At 38.2% G+C, this 26690-nt stretch overlaps 1 pseudogene across 1 annotated transcript in view; it reads right to left on the reverse strand.

Annotated features, from left to right (window-relative positions):
• Nucleotides 1-26690, reverse strand: part of LOC111164529 (transmembrane 9 superfamily member 2-like) — a 99239-nt pseudogene that overhangs the window by 17990 nt on the left and 54559 nt on the right. The window contains exons 14-18 of the transcript XR_016391270.1: nt 13475-13589; nt 13104-13148; nt 11667-11818; nt 9059-9170; nt 6138-6309 (exon numbers count right to left, since the gene is read on the reverse strand). The product of XR_016391270.1 is annotated as a transmembrane 9 superfamily member 2-like (transcript). The remainder of the gene's footprint in view (nt 1-6137; nt 6310-9058; nt 9171-11666; nt 11819-13103; nt 13149-13474; nt 13590-26690) is intronic.

A 26690-nucleotide genomic window follows, 5' to 3' on the forward strand; every position in this document is an offset into this window, starting at 1 on the left:
TAAGACTTTGCCTACCAGTGCAGGGGGTGAGGGTTCAATCCCTGGTCGGGGAGCTAGGATCCCACATGCCTTGCAGCCAACAAACCAAAACATAAAACAAAAGCAATATTGTAACAAATTCAACAAATACTTTTTTTTAAAATGGTCTACATCACAAAAAAATTATAAAAAAAATTTTTTTAAATGGGCAGAGGATCTGAATAGACATTTTTCCAGAGAAGACAAAACATACAGAAGGCCAACAGGCACATTAAAAGATGTTCAATGTCATTAATCATCAGGGAAATGCAAATCAAAACCACAATGAGATATCACCTCACACCTGTCAGAATGGCTATCATCAAAAAGATAACAAATAACAAGTGTTGGTGAGGGTGTGGAGAAAAGGGAACCTTTATACACTGTTGGTGGGAATGTAAATTGGTGCAGCCACTGTAGAAAACAGTATGGAGATTCCTGAAAAAAATGAAAATAGATCCACCACATGATCCAGCAATTCCACTCCTGGGTATTTATCCGAAGAAAACAAAAACACTAATTCAAGATATATGAACCCCTATGTTCACTGAAGTATCATTTACAGTAGCCAAGATATGGAAGCAACCTAAGTGCTCATCAATAGATGAATGGATAAATAAGATGTGGTATATGTTTGTGTGTGTATGTATATATATATATATATATATGTATATTATATATATAATTCAGCCATTAAAAAAAAGAATTAAATCTTGTCATTTGGCCATTTGGGACAACATGGATGGACCTAGAGGGTATTATGCTAAGTGAAATAAGTCAGACAGAGAAAAACAAATACTGTAAGATTTCACTTGTATGTGGAATCTAAAAAATGGAACAATTGAACAAACGTAACAAAATAGAAACAGTCATAGATACAGAGAACAAACAGGTGGTTGCCAGGGGTGGAGGGGTAGGTGGAGGAGTGAAATAGGTGAGGGAGATTAAGAGATACAAAATTCCAGTTACAAAATAAATAAGTCATGGGCTTAAATGTACAGTGTGGGGAATATAGTCAATGATTATGCAAATCTTTGTATGGTGACAGATGGTAACTAGACTTATCATGGTGATCATTTTGAAATGGATAGAAATATCAAATCACTATGCTGTGTACCAGGAACTAACACAGTGCTGTAGGTCAATTATACTTCAACAAACAAACAAACAAACTCATAGAAAAAGAGATCAGATTTGTAGTTACCAGATGTGAGGGGTGGGTGAAGAGGAATTGGATGAAGTCAGTCAAAAGGTACAAACTTTCAGTTATCAGATAAATAAGTATTAGGGTTATAATGTACAATGATAAATATAATTAACACTGCTGTACGTTATATACGAAAGTTGCTGAAAGTAAATTTCAGCAGAAGAAAAAAATTTTTTTCTATTTCTTCAATTTTGTAACTATATGAGATGATGGATAGTCACTAAACTTACTGTGATCATCATTTCATGACTATGTAAGTCAAATCATTATGCTGTACACTTTAAATGTATACAGTGCTGTATGTCAACTATATCTCAATAAAAATCTCAAAAAAACTGGAAAGGAAAAAAAATATACACCCTCCAGAAAGATTTTAGGGCTGTTACAATAGATGTAAGCATTTTATTACAAAAAAATGGGCAGAGGATCTGAATAGACGTTTCTCCAAAGAAGACATACAGAAGGCCAAGAGGTACATGAAAAGATGCTCAACAGCATTAATCATCAGGGAAATGCAAATCAAACCCACAGTGAGATATCACCTCACACCTGTTAGAATGGCTATTATCAAAAACACAAGAAATAAAAAGTGCTGGCGAGGATGTGGAGAAAAGGGGACCCTGTGCACTGTTGATGGGAATGTAAATTGGTGCAGCCACTATAGAAAATGGTATGGAGGTTCCTCAAAAAATTAAAAATAGAACTACTGTAAGATCCAGCAATTCCAGTCTTGGGTATTTATCCAAAGAAAATGAAAACACTAACTCAAAAAGATACATGTACCCCATGTTCACTGCAGCATTATTTACAATAGCCAAGATATGAAAACAACCTAAGTGTCCACTGATGGATAAATGGATAAAGAAAATGTGGTATATGTATACAATGGAATATTATTCAGCCATAAAAAAGAATGTAATCCTGCTTTTTGTGACAACATGGATGGGCTTTGAGGGCATTATGCTAAGTGAAATAAGTCAGACAGAGAAAAACAAATACCGCATGCTCTCACTTACATGTGGGATCTTAGTAAAAAATAACAAAACCAACCAAGCTCATAGATACAAAGAACAAATTGATGGTTTCCAGAGGCTGGAGGGTGGGGAGAGGATGTGGGCAAAATGGGTGAAGGGGGTCAAAAGGTACAAACTTCCAGTTATAATAAGACATGGGGATGTAATGTACAGCATAGTGATTATAATTAATAATACTGTACTGCATGTTTGAAAGTTGCTAAGAGAATAAACCTTAAAAGTTCTCATTTACTCCAAAAATTTTGTAACTGTGTATGATGACAGATGTTAACTAGACTTACTGTGGTGATCATTTTGCAATATATACAAATATCAAATCATTATGTTGCACACCAGAAACGAATACAATGTTGTATGTCAGTTATACTTCAATCTAAACATTTTTTTAATTTAAAATAAAATAAAATAGATAGGGAAACATTATACCATAATGGTATCTCCTCTATTTCATGCTCTATGTAATTCAAGAAGAACCATGTGCTTAGCGCTATAAAAGATATAAAATAGGCATACGATGTGGTCCCTGTTCTCAAGGAGATTCCAAGTTAGGTGGGGAGACATGCTAAAAAAGTCAGGAGGAGGGCTTCCCTGGTGGCGCAGTGGTTAAGAATCTGCCTGCCAATGCAGGGGACACGGGTTCAAGCCCTGGTCCGGGAAGATCCCACATGCCGTGGAGCAAATAAGCCCATGTGCCACAACTACTGAGCCTGCGCTCTAGAGCCCGCGAGCCACAACTACTGAAGCCCGTGCACCTAGAGCCTGTGCTCTGCAACAAGAGAAGCCACCGCAATGAGAAGCCCGCGTGCCACAACGAAGAGTAGCCCCCGCTCGCTGCAACTAGGGAAAGCCCGTGCGCAGCAACGAAGACCCAATGCAGCCAAAAATAAATAAATAATTTTTTTAAATATATATTAAAAAAAAAGTCAGGAGGAGACACGCCTAAACTCAGTAAATGGTTCAGTTTAAGAGGTTTAGAAAATACGCTGAGTAGGCAGAACAGGAGCCCAAACACCAAGGTAAGTTTAGACCTTGATAGAGAAGTATGGCAGTATTAAAGCTTTCAAATAAGAAGAGTGATATTATCACATTAGTTCCCTATTTAAACCCCCTCAACTTCCCATCATTCCTACAATAAAATCTAAATTCCCTAGTACAGTAGAGTTTTTAAGACCCTGGTAAGATCTGCTAGCTCCTTATGTCTCTAATCACTATTGCCACCTAGTGCCACCTTCCTTCTCTTGCCATCTTGAACTTCTCTGTGTTCTTTGAAGATGTCATACTCCTTCTCACTTTAGGACTTTTGAACATGCTGTCACCTCTGTTTGAAACACTTGATTATCCACCTCTTCTTCAATATCATTTCTTTCACAAAGCTCATCAAACCCATAATTCCTTCTTTGTCCCCCATCCATTAAAACATAAGATCCACAAAAGCAGGGGACCTTACCTGTCTTCTTCACCACTACGTCCCCAGCACCTAGCGCAGGGTCTAGCGCAGTGTAAAACAGAATAAGAAGCTTCTGAAGAAGAATAAATAGGGGAGTTGTAATTAATTATAAAGCATGGAAGGGCTATGTTAAGAATTCCTGCAAAATATGCCAAGGAGATGAGAGATTAGACATGATGGTCAAAGGAAGAGAGAAATTAAGATGAGTCAGTTGGGGGGAAAGGAAGTGCTACATTCACTTTCTGGGGCATGTCGAGTTGGCAGTACCAATGCGACATGCAAATGTTCAGAATATAATTGGAGAGAGGTTATGACTAGAGATACAGATTTGGGAGCTGTCAGCACTGAGGAGATAAGTGAAGCCCTGGGACTAAATAAGCTCTAAAAGGGAGAGTGTAGAAAGAAAGGACTGAAATGCTGAAAGCTGAACCCTTGATAAAGGCTAGAGTTAGGTGACAGGAAGAGGGAGGAAAACAAAAGAATTCACAGCGTGGTACAAGAAGAAGAATGCCAATGATGCTGGGAGAATTTCACAGAATAGGTGTTGAGTAGTGTTTAGCTAAGAAGCCAAGGAGGATGAAGACCAGGGAAAGGCCTTAGATTTGGCAAGAGACCACTGAGAGCCTTGGAGAGTCACATATTAGTGACAGAAGCAATTCAAGTGGTGGAGCCAACCAAAGGGCACAGAGTTGTCAGCAATGTGACCATTTGGGATGACATCTAACTTCTGAAAGAAGCTGTTGTAATATAAGACTCCCAGAAAAAGGCAGCCTGAGTCAAAGTGTTAGGTAATGAAGAAAAGAAAACATAATCCATCTAACTGCACATTACACAAATAGAAAAGCCAGTAACTCACAAGGGGAGAAACCCAAAACAGAACACGCGAGGGGCAGAGACGACACGTAGGCACAGCGATACGGATGAAATTCACAAACAATCTTGAGAAAAAGAAACCAGACCCCAGTGAAGCCAGACTTAAAATAGTAGATCTCGTATGATTCCATTTACCTACAAATCAAAAACAGGCCAAATTAACCGATGCTGTTAAAAGTCAGGATAGTGGTTGCTTTTTGGGAAAGGTGAATGGAAAGAGGCCCAACAGTGGCTTTGGGCGTGCAGATCACGTACTGTTTATTAACGTGGGTGTCAGTTACAGATTGTGCTCACTGCTCTACACTTATGATGTGTGCACTTTTCTGCAGGCATATTTCAGTAAAAAGCTTAAAAACCTCAAAAACAAACATGAGGGGGCTGGTAGACTAGAATGGTGAGACACTCTCAAGCCTTCGGGTTTTTTTTGTTTTTTTTTTTTTGCGGCTCCGGACGCGCAGGCTCAGCGTCCATGGCTCACGGGCCCAGCCGCTCCGCGGCATGTGGGATCTTCCCGGACCGGGGCACGAACCCGTGTCCCCTGCATCGGCAGGCGGACTCTCAACCACTGCGCCACCAGGGAAGCCCAAGCCTTCGGTTTTAAATAGAACTTTTTTAGTTCCCCAACCAGGGATCAAACTCGGGCCCCGTGCAGTGGAAGTGGAAGAGCGGAGTCCCAACAACTGGACCGCCAGGGAGGTCCCTAAATAGAACTTCTGGTGGCTGAGAGATGAGACAAGCCCTGCCCAGTCTTCTCTTTACTGAGGAGTTGAGAGCAGCAGTATACGAAAAGCACAGAAAGAAGCCACCAACCAAGATGCCCAGTTTCTCAGATAATGTCTACATGTGTCTTAAGGCTTTGATTTCTGACAAACTTCCATTGTTAATTTTTCCATATTTGTTGAGGCTGAGAGTTAAAATTGGAGAAAAATATTTGAAATGTTCCAAACTTATCTACACAAGTGATATGACTTGAGCTAAAACCAGAACTTAAAAGTGAGGCAGGTGGAGGTGGACCGCTGCTTCCCTTGGGTTAGAAAGGGAGTAAAGCTCTCCATCTTCATTATTTCTCCAACAGGATCATCTTAGAAACCATGCCATTTTTTCACCTGCTTCAAGTATTAATTTAAACAAAAGTTTCCATCACAGTGGAACCCAAATAACAATCCCAAATGAGTAATCCTGAGAAGTATACATCTTGTTCCTCACCTATAATTGCTTACATTGACTTAATCTAATTTTACTCATTTAAAAGTTATTCAAGTCGGTTAATTTTTTATGCTTGGGAGCTAGTCAAAGGTGATTACACATAACCCTTACTGTGCTTTGGAACACATCCCTACTGTTTAAAAACATTCACAAGAGACAGTCTTACAGCTAAGTACATAAGGTCCCTCCAGCTCCCCGGGCTTTGCAATCTTTTATCTCCAAAGCATAAAAACGAACATGATGACTTTGTTCCCTCTTCCTTCCATTAATTGTTAATTGATGCTTATTATATTATGGCTATCGCCAAGTCTTTTTAGAGAATCTGAAATACACAAAGTAATTCTGTGCTTACCTGTGAAAAGGAAGAAAATCAAGACTATGATCATCGTGTACCCAAAGTACAAAATGGTGTTTGCAATGCCCGTGATTTGAAGTTTGGTAAAGAAGTAATAAACTGCATACAAAAAAAGGTAAACAGCTGTAAAACTGCTGGTAAAAAAGGCTCTCCACCACCAATGATAATCCTGCAAAAAGAGGTTGAAAAAACAAATTTTTAGATGAAATTCTAACTATCCATGGGTTAGCAATTATTGTAATAACAAGAAACATAAAATAGGCTCTGTAGGATTATGGATTAAAAGAAATAAAGGGGGAAGTTTTATAAGAAATTTAATATAATATGTACTGTCTGACTAATGTACATCCTGCTTGGGGAGCCCTAACAATGATAAACTCTTGGTTTCCAGGGGGACAATATGTGCCCTCGGGGATTGTACTTCTAATGTGTGCATCCTTTCTCTGCAGATGCTGCCTCAGCCCTGGAAGGCTTTCAGGTCAGCTTCAATTTACTGGCCAGAGTTGTGCTGGGCCTGAATTGATGCCTCAGGCCAGGTAAAAAAAGGTTAATATAGAAATTTAAGATAGACCTTTTTTTACCATTTCAGTTTTATTGGGATTTTTATTGAGATATAACTGACATACAACACTATCTAAGTTTAAGTTATACAGCATAATGATTTGACTTACATACATCATGAAATGATTTTCACAGTAAATTTAGTGAGCACCCATCATCTCATACAGATACAAAATTAAAGAAACAGAAAAAAATGTTTTCCCTGTGATGAGAATTTAGGATTTACTGTCTCAACAACTTTCATATATAACATACAGCAGTGTTAATTGTATTTATCATGTTGTACATTACATCCCTAGTACTTATTTATCTGATAACTGCAAGTTTGTACCTTTTGACCACCTTCATCCAATTCTCCCTCCCCCCAACCCCTGCCTCTGGTCAACACAAACCTGATCTCTTTTTCTATAAGTCTGTTTGTTTCTCTAAGACAGACCTTTATGGTTAATAGGATTTGTTTTAACTGGCTAAATTCAGGACCCATGGAGGCATGACTGAGGTCAATAATCAGGTTAGTCTCATCCTGTCCCATGGGCGCTTCCTGATAGTAATTTTACCATAAAGGCACTGTGGTCAAGGGCCAAGGGGATAAAGTGTGCAGAAAAGAGTTAACATAGCAGGTCTGAGGTTGCTATCTTTGGAAGGGTCTGCTTACAAGGTTGACTCTTGGCTTATGTCTGGGAATTTGGCATTTAATCATTCCCTGACTGATGAGACTGGTTTGCTCTACCTAGACTGTACAAACATTGTGATTTATGGTGAACACTTGCTTTCCTTTTGAGAGTCTGGAATTTTGGGAGTTGCTAGGCAGAGGGTGCCTATGTGACTAGCTCCCAATAAAAACCTTGGATGCTAAGTCTCTAATGGGCTTCCCTGGGCAGACATGTTGCACATATATTCCTGCATTTTTTTACTGCTGGAGAAAGGAGCATGCTTGGTGTGTCCCCTCATGAGGGAGAGAAAGCATAGGAAGACTGCACATGGATTTTTTTCCAGGTTCCACCTGTGTCTTTTTCCCTTGCTGATCCTGTTGTGTATCCTTTTGCTGTAACAAACCCTAGCCAAGAAGACATCTATACTCTGAGTCCCATGAGTCCTTCTAGTGAGTCACCAAACATGTGGGTGGTCTTGGGGGCCCCCAAAACATTTTCTAAGGAATAAAAATATACACATTATATGCCTATCAATGTATGTTTCATTAATGACTGTTGCAGATTTTCTATGACAAAATGTACCACAGAATGAATGAGTAGCTAAGTATAATATATACATAATTATATATTTTTTACCTTTATTCTTATAGCTCAAGAAAAAAATGCTCTAAGACATCATGTATATAATAATCATTCCCTAAACTCTCTTGTCACCTTTAGAGAGTCACATTAAACTACCAAAATAAGAGGGATTTAGGGGATTTAAGAAAACATGTTCAGGGACTTCCCTGGTGGCACAGGGGTTAAGAATCCACCTGCCAATGCAGGGGACATGGGTTCGAGTCCTGGTCCAGGAAGATCCCACATGCCACGGAGCAACTAAGCCTGTGTGCCACAACTACTAAGCCTGTGCTCTAGAGCCAGCAAGCCACAACTACTGAGCCTGCGCTCTAGAAACCGTGAACCACAACTACTGAGCCCACGTGCCACAACTACTGAAGCCCGCGTACCTAGGGCCCGTGCTCTGCAACGAGAAGCCACCACCATGAGAAGCCCGCACATCACAACAAAGAGTAGCCCCCACTCGCCGCAACTAGAGAAAGGCCGTGCACAGCAACGAAGACCCAACACAGCCAAAGATAAAATAATTAATTAATTAACTTAAAAAAAAAAAAGAAAACATGTTCACCACCAGCTTAGTTATCCAAAATGACATCAGGAAAAAATTGGGGATGGCATGGGGTAAAAAGAATTATTTATGCCCATGGTAACCAAAAGGCAATGAAATGAAAGAGAAAGGGCCTTTAGCAGCAATCTCAAACCCATAAAATGCAATCCTGGCCTAAGCTGCAAGAAAATTTTAATTGTTAAAAATAAAACATCATCGAACCAGATCTTTTATATGTCTAAACTATCAAATCAGTTCCCTATATTTTTCTATGTTAACTGAATATGACGCAGCAATTATAGTAACTAGCCAGAGAGAAATTGCTTTCTGTTGAAAATTTTCCATCAAAGTAGCATTAACTTGATAGATGCATTAAAATTAAAATGTGTCATTAGAAAAACACAATATAAAAGTGATCCCAAGTTATAGAAACCATGCAGTTAACATTTATTTCAATTCCTTTCTCAACACAGACCTCTAATTCCAGTAATGCAAGTTTAGAAAGCTTCAGATACATTTGTTTCCTATGTCTTTACCTCAGTACACAAATGAAAATAACACAGCAAAACGGTAGCTTCTGAACAAATAATCAGGAGAATTATAAAGACTAAGAAAAGGAAGCCAAACATGAAGTACATCTGATGAGACCTGAAAAGAAAAATTACAGCTTTAAAATAACCTTTAACTTAACAATACACACAAAAAGATCCGTCCAGCTCTATACAGTAAACTGTCACACACTTTTCTCACCTTGGGCTTTTCATTCCAAACCTTCATCTATCCATGCAGTATCATCAAATCCATGTAGTATCCATGTAGTATCGAGTATATATATGTGTATATATATATATATATATATTCCTTTACCTACACAGCTTCAGAGTTTGGCCATATCCTCTCTCGTCAGAATCAGTGTTGCTACTTACTCATATTTCTCTGATCCTATAATTTAGTTTTCACTTGAGACCCATCAATTTTCTCTATACACATTTAAAAACATGCTTTCTCTTTAGAAATGGAAGGTTGTAAATGCCATAAATACCAGTGACTACATTATACAACAGAAAACCACAGAAACACACGCCATTTTGCTTTTGGAGGTCTGTTGACAGGTAGCTTCCCCAAATAGGTCTTTATAGCATGACACACATAATTCTATTAAATATACTTTCAAACATGCATCTTTAAAAACATCTATGTGTGGATTACATTTAGGTCAAACTTCGAAGGAATGAAGTAATTTCTTTCATTATTATAGAGCAAGCTGACTAAATTGGGATAAGAAATACACATTTTAAAAAGCCTTCTGAAGAGAAGAAGAAACTGGTGAACTGATCAATATCCCATTTTAAAACCTCATGTAAGATATACACCTGGGAGTGAGGATGAAGGATGGAGGTAGGAGAGAATCATCTCTAGAGTTAATAAATACATACAAAGTTGTACACAACAAGCGTGCTGTTTCTCATTGAAACAAAAATTAATTCATCTATTAGAGAACGAACTTAGGGTTACCAGGGGGAAAGGGTGGGGGGAAAGGGATAGTTAGGGAATATGGTATTGACATGTACACATTGCTGTATTTAAGGTGGATAACCAACAAGGGCCTACTGCATAGCACAGGAAACTCTGCTCAATATTCTGTAACAACCTAAATGGGAGAAGAACTTGAAAAAGAATAGATACATGTATACATATAACTGAATCACTTTGCTGTACACCTGAAACTATCACAACATGGTTAATCAACTATACTCCAATATAAAGTAAAAAGTTAAAAAAACTTTTTAAAATTAACTCATCTAAAGAATCTTTCAGTTTTGCTTTAAAGTTACTTTTCCATCAAAAACATCTGGAAAATTTGGTTACTGTAATCTATATCGCAGCATGTTAAATATTTAGTTGCTGACAAGGTAACAGATTTTATTGCTTATCTTTTAAACAATTTTGACACAATGCTGTTTAAAAGGTGAGCAATTAATGTACGTGATTAAGCCTAATTTCCAAGGACTTCAAAGTTTTGTCCAGAAGATTCCTTTGGGACAAAAGTGTTATAAACACACACAGTTGGCGACTGCATTTTATTTATTTTATTTTATCTTATCTTATTTCATTTTATGGTGCTTTTGCCCCCTCTCCAAAAATCCTTCCACAGTAACACCCCACTTGGCCAACTCCCGAAACCAAAATGCTGTCAAGAATCAGGAAGTAAGAAAAAAAGGGACTTGGAGCAACTGAAATAGCTGTCACAAAGCAGGGGCACTAAAGCTGTGGCACTTTAATCAGAGAGTACCTGTTCTTACTTCACATGCATCTCTAACTATCTTGGCTATTAGACTTCTTAAACTGCAACAGATTAAAAGTAGCAGATAAAAAGAGGAAAGTTATAAGGAAAAGGCATCTGACATCAGAACTAACAGTTGACAGAAAGGAAAATAGAAAACCATTACTTATAGCTCAGTACAGATGAAGACCCAAAATCAGTGGTCTCCAAATTATTTTTAGCAGAGAAACTCTAAATGAAATCTTGCATGGAAGGCCAGTATGGAAAACAGATACAAATCAGAGCTGCCCCTTCCCATCTTTACGTACCTCCCTCCAAGGGACACCCCCATCCCACCCCTTGCAAAATCTCAAAGAAGTACAGTTTGAGACCAACTTTTCTAAGTCACCTGGAAAGGCTTAAAAAGAAGTTATTAAGGGATTCCCTGGTGGCGTAGTGATTGAGATTCCGCCTGCCGATGCAGGGGACACAGGTTCGTGCCCCGGTCCGGGAAGATAGCACATGCCGCGGAGCGGCTGGGCCCGTGAGCCACGGCCGCTGAGCCTGCGCGTCCGGAGCCTGTGCTCCGCAACGGGAGAGGCCACAACAGTGAGAGGCCCGCGTACCGCAAAACAAAAAAAAGAGGTTATTCATTTCCAAAAAGGAAATCTTTAGAGACATTTCCATCCAAAAGTAGCTTTATAATTTTGTGAATTAAGTCTTAGTTTCCTAGGAAATTCCCTCAGGTCAGATTGCTATTTCCTGGATAAAACAGGGTAGCAAATAAAGTTTTACCACACCAGAATTTAACCTCTTTGACATATAAAAAATTAACTTATTAACATTTAATATTTTTGAGATTATGAAGATACAATACTCACCAAATACTGTTTAGAATGCAAAAGAGTTGAATAAAAATACAGCCAAAAGGTAAAATGCCACTGATGATGAGGCCAAAGACTTGGCCTTTTCTAATGAAAGTCTGTTGAGGAATCTGACGGGGAATCTGGTTTGTGCAAACTGGATACCTAAACTGCTCGAAAATAAATGAAATGAAAATCAGAATGAAACAAAACTGAAGTAAATTTATACAGATACCATCAAAATACACAATCTTGAATCTGATGATTTCCAAGAGCAGTTATGTGGGCAGAGGCTAGACCAATGCTGTGCAACAGAAATACTATGATGCAAGCCACAAATGCAGTATCAAATTTTTTAGTAGCTGCATTTTAAAAAGTAAAAAAAACAACAGGTAAAATTAATTTATTAATATATTTTATCTGATCTAATGATCTAACATGTCCAAATACTATCATTTAAATTTATGATCAATATAAAACTTATTAATCAGATATTTTGCATTCCTCTTGCTGTTGTTCTAAGTGGTTGAAAACCAGTGTGTATTTTACACTTACAGCACATAATTCAGACTAGCCACATTCCAAGTACTCAAAAGCCACAGGTGTCTAGTGGCCAGCATACTAGATAGGACACAGCCAAACAATAAGGATGTTTATCTTTTCCTACAAATTTCAAGGGAGAGATTGGACAAAACTTACTAGTGACTATTAAAATATGAAATAATATATGATGTCCGAAAGTTCTCTCTTAGAATTTGTCTAATAATTTGCCTCTGAAAATTTGTCAATAGCTTTCAGAAAATTTTCTTTTTCTGCTCTCTGTGGAACTCCACCTCCTGTTTTGTTTTGTCTGATTTCTCCCCTGCAAACTCATGCTATATCTTTACAATACAACCCTTTTGCAGTGTGGCATCATTTAGTCTTTTTGGTATACGGCTCCTTTTCCCTATACGTGGAATAGGCTAACTTCAGATCTGTAAACTGGATTAGATGAAAACTATTACATATAGAATGGATAAACATCAAGGTCCTACTGTATAGCACAGGGAACTATATTCAATATCCTGGGATAAACCATAATGGAAAAGAAAAAGATCTGTAAACTGAACAGCCTCATTTCTTGGATTGTATCTTAGCTTTCTTCCCCCAACTATATAGTCTTATTATTTTTCTGACTTTCTTAAAGTCAGCCTTCCTACAATATATCCTTTTAATTTTGCCCATCAGAGAGAGAGGGAAATATAAACAACCCATAAAATGAGAAATACATTAAAGAATGCCTTTTAAAGTGTTACTGTCTTTCATTTACAATTTGTAGAAGTCTTTTATCCCTAAATGATTATTCTTTGTCATTTTCTCCAATGGTACATCTTCCATTCCATGTATAGTCTACACACATGGAGGTATTATTTCAGACATCACTCAATGGTCAAAAGAAGTATTTTTAAAGTTTACCTTTTTCTTGCTTCCAATGTATGCACCCAAAAATGATAGTGGGGGCTTCCCTGGTGGCGCAGTGGTTGAGAATCTGCCTGCCAATGCAGGCGACACGGGTTCGAGCCCTGGTCTGGGAAGGTCCCACATGCCGCGGAGCAACTAGGCCGGTGAGCCACACTACTGAGCCTGCGCGTCTGGAGCCTGTGCTCCGCAACAAGAGAGGCCGCGACAGTGAGAGGCCCACGCACCGCGATGAAGAGTGGCCCCCGCTCGCCGCAACTAGAGAAAGCCCTCGCACAGAAACGAAGACCCAACACAGCCAAAAATAAATAAATAAAATTTTTAAAAAAAAGAAAATAAACTTGTTTAAAAAAAAATGTTAGTGGTACTGAAATTCCAAACCACATTGTGAGGATACCTATCAGGGTACCAAAGGAGATGGCAGCTGATGACCCTTCCACCCGAAGAATTAGATTCATGATGAAGAGGTCAGCAAAGAGGATACTAGGGGAGAAAAGTCATCAGAAAACGTTATGATTTCAGGAAAATGTTATAAACATACTTGATGTGAATGTCAGAACACTCTTTTGGTGGGAAGGATATAACAAATTACTACGTTAAACCCTAGAAGAATATTACATCACACTGTATAAACCCAGTCATTGAGCTGGAGCTTAAACTCAATACCATATAATAAGATAGCAGTTTATTACAGGACATAATTTCTACATTCCACTCATCTTTGCAGCTCAAGAGTCTAGCAGAAAATAAATAAGGTGTGGAATAATATACCACTGAAAAACTCAATATGCAATATAGTGAACACAATTAAGAAAATACATATATTAAAAACAGATTTTAGGGGACTTCCCTGGTGGCGCAGTGGTTAAGAATCCGCCTGCCAATGCAGGGGACACGGGTTCAAGCCCTGGTCCAGGAAGATCCCACATGCCGCAGAGCAACTAAGCCCGTGTGCCACAACTACTGAGCTTGCGCTCTAGAGACTGCGTGCCACAACTACTGAAGCCCGCATACCTAGAGCCCGTGCTCTGCAACAAGAAAAGCCATCGCAGTGAGAGAAGCCTGTGCACCACAACGAAGAGTAGCCCCCGCTCGCCGCAACTAGAGAAAGCCCGCGCGCAACAACGAAGACTCAACACAGCCAAAAAATAAATAAAATTAATTAAATTTAAAAAAAGATTTTAGAATCCTAGACTGAATGAAATGGACTATTAAAAGCCTCAAGTCAGGGGCTTCCCTGGTGGCGCAGTGGTTGAGAATCTGCCTGCTAATGCAGGGGACACGGGTTCGAGCCCTGGTCTGGGAGGATCCCACATGCCGCGGAGCAACTAGGCCCATGAGCCACAACTACTGAAGCCTGCGCGTCTGGAGCTTGTGCTCTGCAACAAGAGAGGCCACAATAGTGAGAGGCCCGCGCACCGCGATGAAGAGTGGCCCCCGCTCGCCGCAACTAGAGAAAGCCCTCGCACAGAAACGAAGACCCAACACAGCAAAAATAAATAAATTAATTAAAAACAAAAGTACCAATGCCACCGTGGATGTGAGGATTAAATTAGTCAGTGCTTTAAAAAAAAAAAAAAGCCTCAAGACAGACAAGTATTCATTTAAAACAAAGAGTTTTACAAATATTTCCTGTAAGAAAGTTCATTAAAATTATCTTACACACATCTTTATTTTTTTCACAGCCTTCCTAATAAAGATTCTGCCGTACAATTTCTATTAATAGCTCTAAGTAATGGGGGAAAATTTTTTACTATCATGCAGATATTTTCAATTTCTTTTTCTTGGCCTTCAGTACAGGAGGTAAAGAAATTTTAAAGGCTGCCTCACATGTAGTGCAGATAGGGCTTGAAGTTATTAAAAGTCCTTTTAAATTCCAGCATAGTGTAGGAGGCGTTTTCAGGAATGGTGTCCAGTTTGATTTGCTTTAAAAATATATATTTGCCGGGCTTCCCTGGTGGTGCAGTGGTTGAGAGTCCGCCTGCCGATGCAGGGGACACAGGTTCGTGCCCCGGTCTGGGAAGATCCCACATGCCGCGGAGCGGCTAGGCCCGTGAGCCATGGCCGCTGAGCCTGCGCGTCCGGAGCCTGTGCTCCGCAATGGGAGAGGCCACAACAGTGAGAGGCCGCATACCACAAAAAAAAAAAATATATATATATATATATATATATATATATATATATATATATATATACTTGTCAAGGGGGAGGGGTGTGGAGAGAGTAGGAGTGGGAGTTGGAATTAACAGATGCAAACTGGTATCTATAGGATGGATAAACAAGGTCCTACTGTACAGCACAGGGAACTATATTCAATATCCTGTGATAAACCATAATGGAAAAGAACAACAAAAAAGAGTGTATGTATGTATAACTGAGTCACTTTGCTGTACACCTGAAATTAACACAACATTGTAAATCAACTATACTTCAATTTTTAAAAAATGACAAGAGGAATTTAAACCTTAATAAAAGAGCTGGACGATAAAGCTGATGAAATGTCTTAGAAAGCAGTGTTTTAAAAAAGAAAGAAATGAAGAACAGGGAAAAAAAAAGGAAAATTAATGATCAACCCAGGTATATGAAAAACAGAAGTTATTTGGATAGACAGAGTTCTTTCTGAATGTATTTTAGGGATATTAAGTAATCTGCTGAAGATTGAACAGCTGATAAGAGGTAGAGCTGGGATTCTTAATCAGATGTGTATGACTTTTTTAAGAGCAAGCTTTCTCCATTCCACTGTGCTATAATAAAGTCTCTATGGTAGGAACCAACTTGACCAATCACGTCTATCTTCTCCTACCCCAAACATTTTGTCAAAGATCAGAGCCAGGGAATGTGGTGACAGCCACTTCATGCTGAACCAGGTTAGGCTTTGAGGTCTACTGTTTAGAGAATCTCTGGTTTTGTTCTTCAGTTGTAAATTCTCTCAAGGTCCATTCTAATTTTAGGATTTTAAGGCTGCCTTCATATTTACGATGTATTTTCAATTTCTTACTTAGGATCACTGCTTTGGATGCTTCCCCCTCTCTCATTATAAGTGAGTTGGTCCTTTCTAAACCTTCAGTCATTTGTTCTTTCATTTTACTACGTCTACTCCAGCCTTTCCCCCTTGTGTTCACGGTCTCTTCTGTCTATCAACACTTTTTTCAGTAAACATATCTATTCATACTTTGCTCCTGTTGGAGATGTAGTTTCCAGTCCTTTCAAACAACAACATATACAACAACAAAAGCTCCACCTTATGTCTCATCAGTTTTTGGCATCTCAATAAGGGAGTCTAGTTTCCCATGACTTAACCATACTTCTTCAAATGTTTTTTAATACCTTTCTGCTGTAATGAATTTGTTTAGCCACGATATTCCTCTGCCACATTTCCTAGCTTTGGAGAGACTCATTTCAGCTGTTATCTTTCTATGGCCAGAAAAATTACTTCTCACTTGACAAATCATAACCTCCCTTCTTATACATAAACTCAATTAACCCGTCTCAACAATTTCCCTTTTGAAAGTACACTCTAGAATGTTGATATGTGTTTAATGATTCTGTAACTGCCCTTCAATTTCATGTTTTTATATTCTAAGTATGAATTCCTTTGTCAATCTCTAATTATTTCTAGACCTTTTCATGGAATCTTAAACAACAAAACTAAAAGGAAACTTAAAAGGTAACCTGGGTCCACCTCCTACTCGAAACATTTATTCACACATTCATTAAACATTTATTGAGTACCTATGTGTTCGGCCCTGGTGTTCCAAGATAAATAAAACAAAAATCCTTGCTCTGATAAAGCTCAGTCTAGTGGGAGACAGAGATAAACAAATAAATTACAACATAGGAAATGCTATAGCAGATGATAGACATAGAAGAGTAGGAACAGAAAAGAAAAGAGTGACTAAAAATGCTTTGTAGCTCACAAAACAATTTCACAATCCATTAGTTCATTTACTTCTCTAAATGACTCTGTGACACAAGCATTACAAGTAAGCAAATGGACAATCAGAAAGGTTATAGGACTTATCCAAAGTCACTCACCTAATACTGAGTACTGGAATTCAAACTTTCTACTTCTAATTTTAAAATTTGAGTACATGCCAATCAACCTCTGCTGACTCTTTCCCTTTTCTACCTACTGCTTTAGGGGTTACATGAAGGAATAGGACATCATTTAATAATTTTAGGGACTTCCCTGGTGGCGCAGTGGTTAAGAATCCACCTGCCAGTGCAGAGGACATGGGTTCGAACCCTGCTCCAGGAAGATCCCACATGCCACAGAGCAACTAAGCCCATGCACCACAACTACTGAGCCTGTGCTCTAGAGCACACGAGCCACAACTACTGAGTCTACATGCCACAGCTACTGAAGACTGCATGCCTAGAGCCCGTGCTCTGCAACAAGAGAAGCCACCGCAATGAGAAGCCCGTGCACCGCAACAAAGAGTAGTCCCCACTCGCCACAACTAGGGAGAAAGCCCACATAGAGCAACAAAGACCAAATGCAGCCAAAAATAAATAGATAAATTTATTTTAAAAAACAATCAAATAGGGCTTCCCTGGTGGCACAGTGGTTGAGTCCGCCTGCCGATGCAGGGGACACGGGTTCGTGCCCCGGTCCGGGAAGAACCCACATGCCGCAGAGCGGCTGGGCCCGTGAGCCATGGCCGCTGAGCCTGCGCGTCCGGAGCCTGTGCTCCGCAACGGGAGAGGCCACATCAGTGAGAGCCCCGCGTACCGCATAAATAAATAAATAAATAAATAAATAATTTTACTTTCTTCAATTTCTCTTAGGAAGCATATGTTCATTAGTTTAACTGCTTCTCCATTTAAATTCAAATCCATTTTTTAACATCTTTATTGGAGTATAATTGCTTTATAATGGTGTGTTAGTTTCTGCTTTATAAGAAAGTGAATCAGTTATACATATACATATGTCCCCATATCTCTTCCCTCTTGCATCTCCCTCCCTCCCACCCTCCCTATCCCACCCCTCTAGCTATCTATTTTACTTTTGGTAGTGTATATATGTCCATGCCACTCTCTCACTTTGTCCCAGCTTACTCTTCCCCTTCCCCATGTCCTCAAGTCCATTCTCTAGTAGGTCTGCATCTTTATTCCCGTCTTGCCCCTAGGCTCTTCTGACCATATTTTTCTTTTTTTTAGATTCCATATATATGTGTTAGCATACTGTATTTATTTTTCTCTTTCTGACTTACTTCACTCTGTATGACAGTCTCTAGGTCCATCCACCTCACTACAAATAACTCAGTTTCGTTCCTTTTTATGGCTGAGTATATATGTGCCACATCTTCTTTATCCATTCATCTGTTGATGGACACTTAGGTTGCTCCCATGTCGTGGCTATTGTAAGTAGAGCTGCAATGAACGTTTTGGTACATGACTCTTTTTGAATTATGGTTTTCTCAGGGTATATGCCCAGTAGTGGGATTGCTGGGTCACGTGGTAGTTTTATTTTTAGTTTTTTAAGGAACCTCCATACTGTTCGCCATAGTGGCTGTATCAGTTTACATTCCCACCAACAGTGCAAGAGGGTTCCCTTTTCTCCACACCCTCTCCAGCATGTATTGTTTGTAAATTTTTTGATGATGGCCATTCTGACCGGTGTGAGATGATATCGCATTGTAGTTTTGATTTGCATTTCTCTGATGATTAATGATGTTGAGCATTCTTCCATGTGTTTGTTGGCAATCTGTATATCTTCTTTGGAGAAATGTCTATTTAGGTCTTCTGCCCATTTTTGGATTGGGTTCAGGAACAAGACAAGGTTGCCCACTCTCACCACTATTATTCAACATAGTTTTGGAAGTTTTAGCCACAGCAATCAGAGAAGAAAAAGAAATAAAAGGAATCCAAATTGGAAAAGAAGAAGTAAAGCTGTCACTGTTTGCAGATGACATGATACTATACATAGAAAATCCTAAAGATGCTACCAGAAAACTACTAGAGCTAATCAGTGAATTTGGTAAAGTAGCAGGATACAAAATTAATGCACAGAAATCTCTGGCATTCCTATACACTAATGATGAAAAATCTGAAAGTGAAATCAAGAAAACACTCCCATTTAACATTGCAACAAAAGGAATAAAATATCTAGGAATAAACCTACCTAAGGAGACAAAAGACCTGTATGCAGAAAATTATAAGACACTGATGAAAGAAATTAAAGATGATACAAATAGATGGAGAGATATACCATGTTCTTGGATTGGAAGAATCAACACTGTGAAAATGACTCTACTACCCAAAGCAATCTACAGATTCAGTGCAATCCCTATCAAACTACCACTGGCATTTTCCACAGAACTAGAACAAAAAATTTCACAATTTGTATGGAAACACAAAAGATCCCGAATAGTCAATGCAATCTTGAGAAAGAAAAATGGAGCTGGAGGAATCAGGCTCCCTGACTTCAGACTACACTACAAAGCTACAGTAATCAAGACAGTATGGTACTGGCACAAAAACAGAAATAGAGATCAATGGAACAGGATAGAAAGCCCAGAGATAAACCCACGCACATATGGTCACCTTATCTTTGATAAAGGAGGCAAGAATATACAGTGGAGAAAAGATAGCCCCTTCAATAAGTAGCACTGGGAAAACTGGACAGCTACGTGTAAAAGAATGAAATTAGAACACTCCCTAACACCATACACGAAAATAAACTCAAAATGGATTAAAGACCTAAATGTAAGGGCAGACACCATCAAACTCTTAGAGGAAAATTAGGCAGAACACTCTATGACATAAATCACGGCAAGATCCTTTTTGACCCACCTCCTAGAGAAATGGAAATAAAAACAAAAATAAACAAATGGGACCTAATGAAACTTAAAAGCTTTTGCACAGCAAAGGAAACCATAAACAAGATGAAAAGACAACCCTCAGAATGGGAGAAAATATTTGCAAATGAAGCAAATGACAAACGATTAATCTTCAAAACATACAAGCAACTCATGCAGCTCAATATCAAATCCATTTTTTTACTGTCCATGTATATGCCACGAGGCACTGAAATTCCCTGGTACCCTATCACATTCTAAGAAATATGAATCCCAGTACCTTATGATTCCCTCTCTCATGTACCTAAGAGAGCCCCTAAACCTCTTGAGGGAAACATGTTCTTTGTATCATGCCTGGTTTGTTGCTTTTAAACTGCATTCAGTTCTACTAACAGAACTAGGAAACTGAATATGTCTTGCATTTTTAATTATTTATGATTCAGTCATTTACTGAGCACTTACTCTCTATAAGCACTCATACTTCATACAAGGCACTGGGCTACACACTGTGAAAGATACAGAAATGAGTAAGACATAGTACTGACCCTCATGAGTCTTTGAATGTAAAATGAGAGATAAGACATATCACAAATAACTCCAATCTAAGAAATACTGTTGTAAGTGTTGTAATAATGGTAATAGACATTGTACAATTTCAAAACATGAAAGTGGTAGTATTTGAGCTAGAAATTAAAGAATGAACAGAAATTTGTCATTGGAAAATTGGAACAAAGGGATTACAAATAGATGGAATAGCTTGAGCAAAGGCATGATAATAGAAGAAAACAGTAGCTAATAACCACAGCTACCATTTATTAAGCACTTATTATGTGCTAGGCACTGTTCCAAATGCTTTAATACATTATCCCATTTAATCTTCATAACAACCATATGAAGTAGATAATACTATTATTTCCATACTGCAGATGAAGAAGCCTAAGATTAGAAAGGTAATAATATTAGTAAATGATATTAGTAAATATTATTTATAACTCCTTTTTTGGCTATCAAATTTAAAAGACAGCTGCATAATGCAGTAATTATAAATCTGTGTTGATGAGCATACAAAGCATTAAGATGTAATTTGTATGACAATAACAGCACAAAGGAGGGAGGAGGGAAAGGAGCTATATACGAGCATATAATATTTTTAATAATATTGAAATTAAGTTGGTACTAATCTGAACTAGATTGCTGTAAATTGAGACATTAATTGTAACCCATAACGTAACCACTAAAAAGAAGCTCAAAATAATAGTAAAAGAAAGGACAAGGGAATAAAAATAGTACACTAAAAATATCTATTTAACACAATAGAGGGCAGTAATGAAGGGACAAAAAAGACCTAAAATTTATAGAAAGAAAATAGCAATATATCAGATGTAAATCCTACCTTATCAATAATTTCATTAAATGTACATGGATGAAATATTCCAATTAAAAGGCATAGGTTGGCAAAAGGAACCCCCCAAAAATGATCCAAATAAATATATCGTGTCTACAAGAGACACAATTTTGATTCAGAGACACAAACAGATTGAAAGTAAAAGGATTTTACATACGGTTGACACTTGAACAAAATGGGTTTGAACTGCACGGGTCCACTCATACATGGATTTTTTTTCCAATAAATACATACTACAGTGCTATACAATCTGCTATTGATTGAATCCATGGATGCAGAATCGTGGATAGAGAGGGCTGACTCTAAAGTTATACACAGATTTTTGACTGTGCAGGTGGTCAGGGCCCCTAGTCCCCATGTTGTTCTAGGGTCAACTGTATACAGATATATCATGCAAACAGTAACCAAAAGAGAGCTAGAGTGGCTATACTTCTAACAGACAAAATATATTTGACTTTAAGACAAAAAGCATTATGAGAGGTAAAGAAGGGCTTTTATAACAATAAAAGTATCAATCTATCAAGAATATATAACAATTGTAAACATATATGTACCTAACAGCAGAGCCCCAAATATATATGAAGCAAAAACTGACAGAACTGAAGGAAGAAACAGACAATCCAACAATGATAGCTGGAGACTTGAATAAACACTTTCAATAATGGATAGAACAACTAGACAGAAGATCAACAAGAAAATGAAAGACTTTAACAACACTGTAAACCTCCTAGACATAACAGACATCTATAGAACACTCCACCCATTGACAGCAGAATACACATTCTTCTCAAGTGTACATGGAACGTTCTCCAGGATAGACCATATGTTAGTCCATAACACAAGTCTCAATAAATTTAACAGTTCTGAAATCACCGAAAGTATAATGTAATTGGAAGGAATTAAAGAAGACCAAATAAATGAAAAGACATCCTGTATTCATGAATTGGAAGACTTAATATTGTTAAGATGGCAATATCCCCCAAATTGATCTACAGATTCCATGCAGTCTTATCAAAATCCCAGTCAGCTTTTTGAAGAAATTGAAAAGCCCTTCCTAAAACTCATATGGAAATGCAAAGTTCCAGAACAGCCAAAATAATCTTGAAAAAGAACAAAGCTGGAGGACTCCCACTTCCTAATTTCAAAATGTATTAAAAGCTACAGACTAAAATCAAGACTATGGGTGGGATTCCCTGGTGGCCCAGTGGTTAAGAATCCACCTTCCAATGCAGGGGATGCGGGTTCGATTGCTGGTTGGGGGACTAAGATCCCACATGCCATGGGATCTATGCCCATGTGCCACAACAACTGAGCCTGTGTGCCACAACTAGAGAGCCCACATGCCACAACTACAGAGCCCACGTGCTCTGGAGCCCATGTGCCACAACTAGAGAGAAGCCCATGTGCCACAATGAAGAGCCTGCACACCACAACAAAAGACCCCACGTGCCACAACTAAGACCCAACACATACAAAAATAAATAAATAAATAAATAGATTAGAGATAATCTCAGAGATTACAAATACACAAAAAGGAGCGACAAACTTATAAAAAAAGGAAAAAATGGGCTTCCCTGGTGGCACAGTGGTTGGGAGTCCGCCTGCCAATGCAGGGGACGTGGGTTCATGCACCAGTCTGGGAGGATCCCACATGCCGCGGAGCGGCTGGGCCCGTGAGCCATGGCCGCTGAGCCTGCACGTCCAGAGCCCGTGCTTCGCGGCGGGAGAGGCCACGGCGGTGAGAGGCCCGCGTACTGCAAAAAAAAAAAAAAAAAAAAAGGAAAAAAGACTACGGGTACTGGTCTAAGGATAGACATATAGACTAATGGAACAGGAGTGAAAGTTCAGAAATAAACCCACAGATTTATGGACACTTCATTTTCAATAAGGGAATCAAGACAAATCAATTGGAGCAGAAGAGTCTTTTCAACAAATAATGTCAGGACAACTGGATATCCATGTACAAAAGAATGAAGTTAGATCCCTACCTCACACATATACAAAAATTAACTCAAAATGGATCAAAGACCTATATTTAAGATGTAAAACTAGAAGACTTTTATATGAAAACATAAGCATAAATTTTATTTTTCTTTTTTTGCGGTACACGGGCCTCTCACTGTTGTGGCCTCTCCCGTTGCGGAGCACAGGCTCCAGACGCGCAGGCTCAGCAGCCATGGCTCACGCGCCCAGCTGCTCCACAGCATGTGGGATCTTCCCAGACCGGGGCACGAACCCGTGTCCCCTGCATCAGCAGGCGGACTCTCAACCACTGCACCACCATGTAAGCCCAAGCATAAATTTTAATGACCTTGGATTAGGCTTCTTAAATATGACACCTAAAGCACAAGCAACCAAAGAAAAAGTAAATAAAGTGAATGTCATCAAAATTTTAAAGTTTTGCACTTCAAAGAACACTATCAAGAAATTGAGATGACAATTCACAGAATGGAAGAAAATATTTACAAATCATATACCTGATAATCAACTAGTAACCAAAATATATACAGAACTCTTACAATTCAACAATAAAAAGAAAAATAATCCAATTTAAAAACGGACAAAGGATTTGAATAGACATATTTCTAAAGAAGATATGCAAATGACCAATAAGCACATGAAAAGATACTCAATATCATTAGTCATCAAAAAGTGTAAATTAAAACTACAATGCAAGATCACTTCATAATAATTAGGATGGCTATAAGCAAAAACAGTAACAAGTGTTGACGAGGGTGTAGAGAAATTGGAACCCTCATACATTGCTGGTGGGAATGTAAAATGGTACAACAACTTTTGAAAATAGTCTGGCAGTCTCTCAAAATAGTAAGCATAGTGACCATATGACCCAGTAATTCTACTCCCAGGTATATACCCAGTATCTACCCAGTAGAATTGGAAGCATATTTTCACTCAAAACATCACATACAAATGTTCATAGCAACACTATTCATATTATCCAAAAGGTGAAAACAGCCCAAATGACCATCAACTTATGAATGGGTAAACAAAAAGTGGTATATTGATACAATGGAATACTGTTCAATCATAAAAGGAATGAAGTAGTGATACATGCTATAACGTGGATGAACTCTGAAAACATTATGCTAAGTGAAAGAAGTCAGACACAAGAGGCCACACTTTTTATGATTCCATTTATATGAAATTGTCCAGAAGAGGCAAGTCCATAGAGACAGAAATTAGATTAGTAGATTAGCAGCTGAAAAATTCCAATGGCATTTTTCACAGAGATAGAAAGAGCAACCGTAAAATTTGTATGGAACTACAAAAGACCCCGAATAGCCAAAGCAATCTTGAGAGAGAAGAATAAAACTGGAGGCATCAAACTATACTACAAAGCTATGGTAATCAAAACTATACTACAAAGCTATGGTAATCAAAATAGTATGGTACTGATATAAAAATAGACACACAGACTAATAGAACAGGATTAAGAGCCCAGAAATAAATCCCTGCATATACTGTCAACTAGTATTTGACAAGGGAGCCAAGAAATTGATAAGTGCTGTTGAGAAACTGAATAACCACATTCAGAAGAATAAAATTGGATCCCTATCTTATACCACTCAAAAAAATTAACTCAAAATGGATTAAAGACTTAAACATAAGACCTGAAACCATAAACTCCTAGAAGAAAACATAGGGTCAAAACTCCTTGACACTGGTCTTCACACAATTTTTTGGATATGACACCAAAAGCACAAGCAACAAAAGCAAAACTTAAGAAGCAGAACTACATCTAACTAAAAACCTTCTGTACAGCAAAAGAAACAATCAATAAAATGGAACGACAACTTACAGAATGTGAGAAAATATTTGCAAATCATATATGTGATAAGGAGTTAGCATCCAAAGTATATAAAGAACTCACACAACTCAATAGCAAAAAAACAATCTGGTTGACAAATAGGCAGAGGACCTGAATACACACTTTTCCAAAGAATACATACAGATGGCCAACAGACACATGAAAAGACGCTCAACATCACTAATCATCAGGGAAATGCAAATCAAAACCACAGTGAGATATCACCTCACACCTGTCAGAATGGCTATCACCAAAAACAAGAGATAAGAAGTGTTGGCGAGGATGTGGAAAAAAAGGAACCCTCGTGCACTCTTGGTGGGAATCTAAATTGGTACAGGCACTAAGGAAAACAGTATGGAGGTTCACCAAAATTTTTTAAATAGAATTACCGTATGATCCAGCCATACCACTTCTGGGTATATATATAAAGGAAATGAAAACAGGATCTCAAAGGGATAGCTGCACTCTCATGTTCATTGCAGCATTATTCACAACCTACTCAAGGCCTCATTAATTAGAAAGGGGCAGAATTGGGAAATGGACCCCTATGTGTATAGAGCATAGGGTGCGTGTGTGTGTGTGTGTGTGTGTGTGTGTGTGTGTGTGTGTGTGTGTGTGTCTGACTCTAAAGCCTATGCCGGTAGCCTCTAATGCTACCTCTCCACTTCAAAATATGGTTATGAGTTGTTGTTATTGTTGTTTATAATTAAATTATTTAAAAATAGGTAATGCATGCATATGGTACACAATGTGAAAAATAAAAAGAAACAGAGAAACAGTGAAAAATAAGTATAAAATAGTCTCCTTCTCACTCTTGTCCCCCAGCCACCCAGGAGACAACCACTGCTAACAGTTGCTTTTCAAATTAAAAAAAAATTTTATTTTCACAAAAGTGGTTTGCCCCTGCATCATTTCATAGCCCATGTAACCCTGAGCCATGTTATTATGGATTCCTACTCTAATTTTTAAATTTTTCTGTGTAAAACATTCTTCAAAATTGATCCCATAGAAAACATGATAAAAACAGCTCATAGTGCATTGCAAATGCTAATGCTTTTCAGACATTAATTGTTCAGTTTAGCTAATCAAGCTTAGTGACACAGCATATTCTAATTCTTTTATATTTTCTATTTCAATGACGTAACTTCTTTTTACAATAAGATGGAACATCTGTCTGATGAAAAATGGGCCATTATTATTCATCTGAAGCCACGAAGGCAGTTTCAGGGGAGATTTACATTTATTTCCTCTACAGTGCCTAGCATAATGCATTAAATATAGTAAAAAACAAAAACAAGACAAAATTTTTTAAAAACACAATAAATATGTTGAATGAGTAACTAAATAATGAAGAGAATAGTACATGGTTTATTGACTAGTTCTTGCTTGCAATATCCCTTGCATGACAATCCAGTATAATGACTTTAGCACAATGGCACTTTGTTGCCAAAGTTATTCAATTTCAGATTCATCTGAGTCTTGAACTTGAAACAACAAATAATCTGAAATATTGTCAAGGACATTGCTTTCTTACATAAATATATTAAAGC

Source organism: Delphinapterus leucas, chromosome X (genome assembly GCF_059928025.1).
Source record: "Delphinapterus leucas isolate spDelLeu-1000000601 "Yukka" chromosome X, BTC_Dleu_Yukka2, whole genome shotgun sequence".
In the NCBI taxonomy this organism is placed as follows: Eukaryota; Metazoa; Chordata; class Mammalia; order Artiodactyla; family Monodontidae; genus Delphinapterus; species Delphinapterus leucas.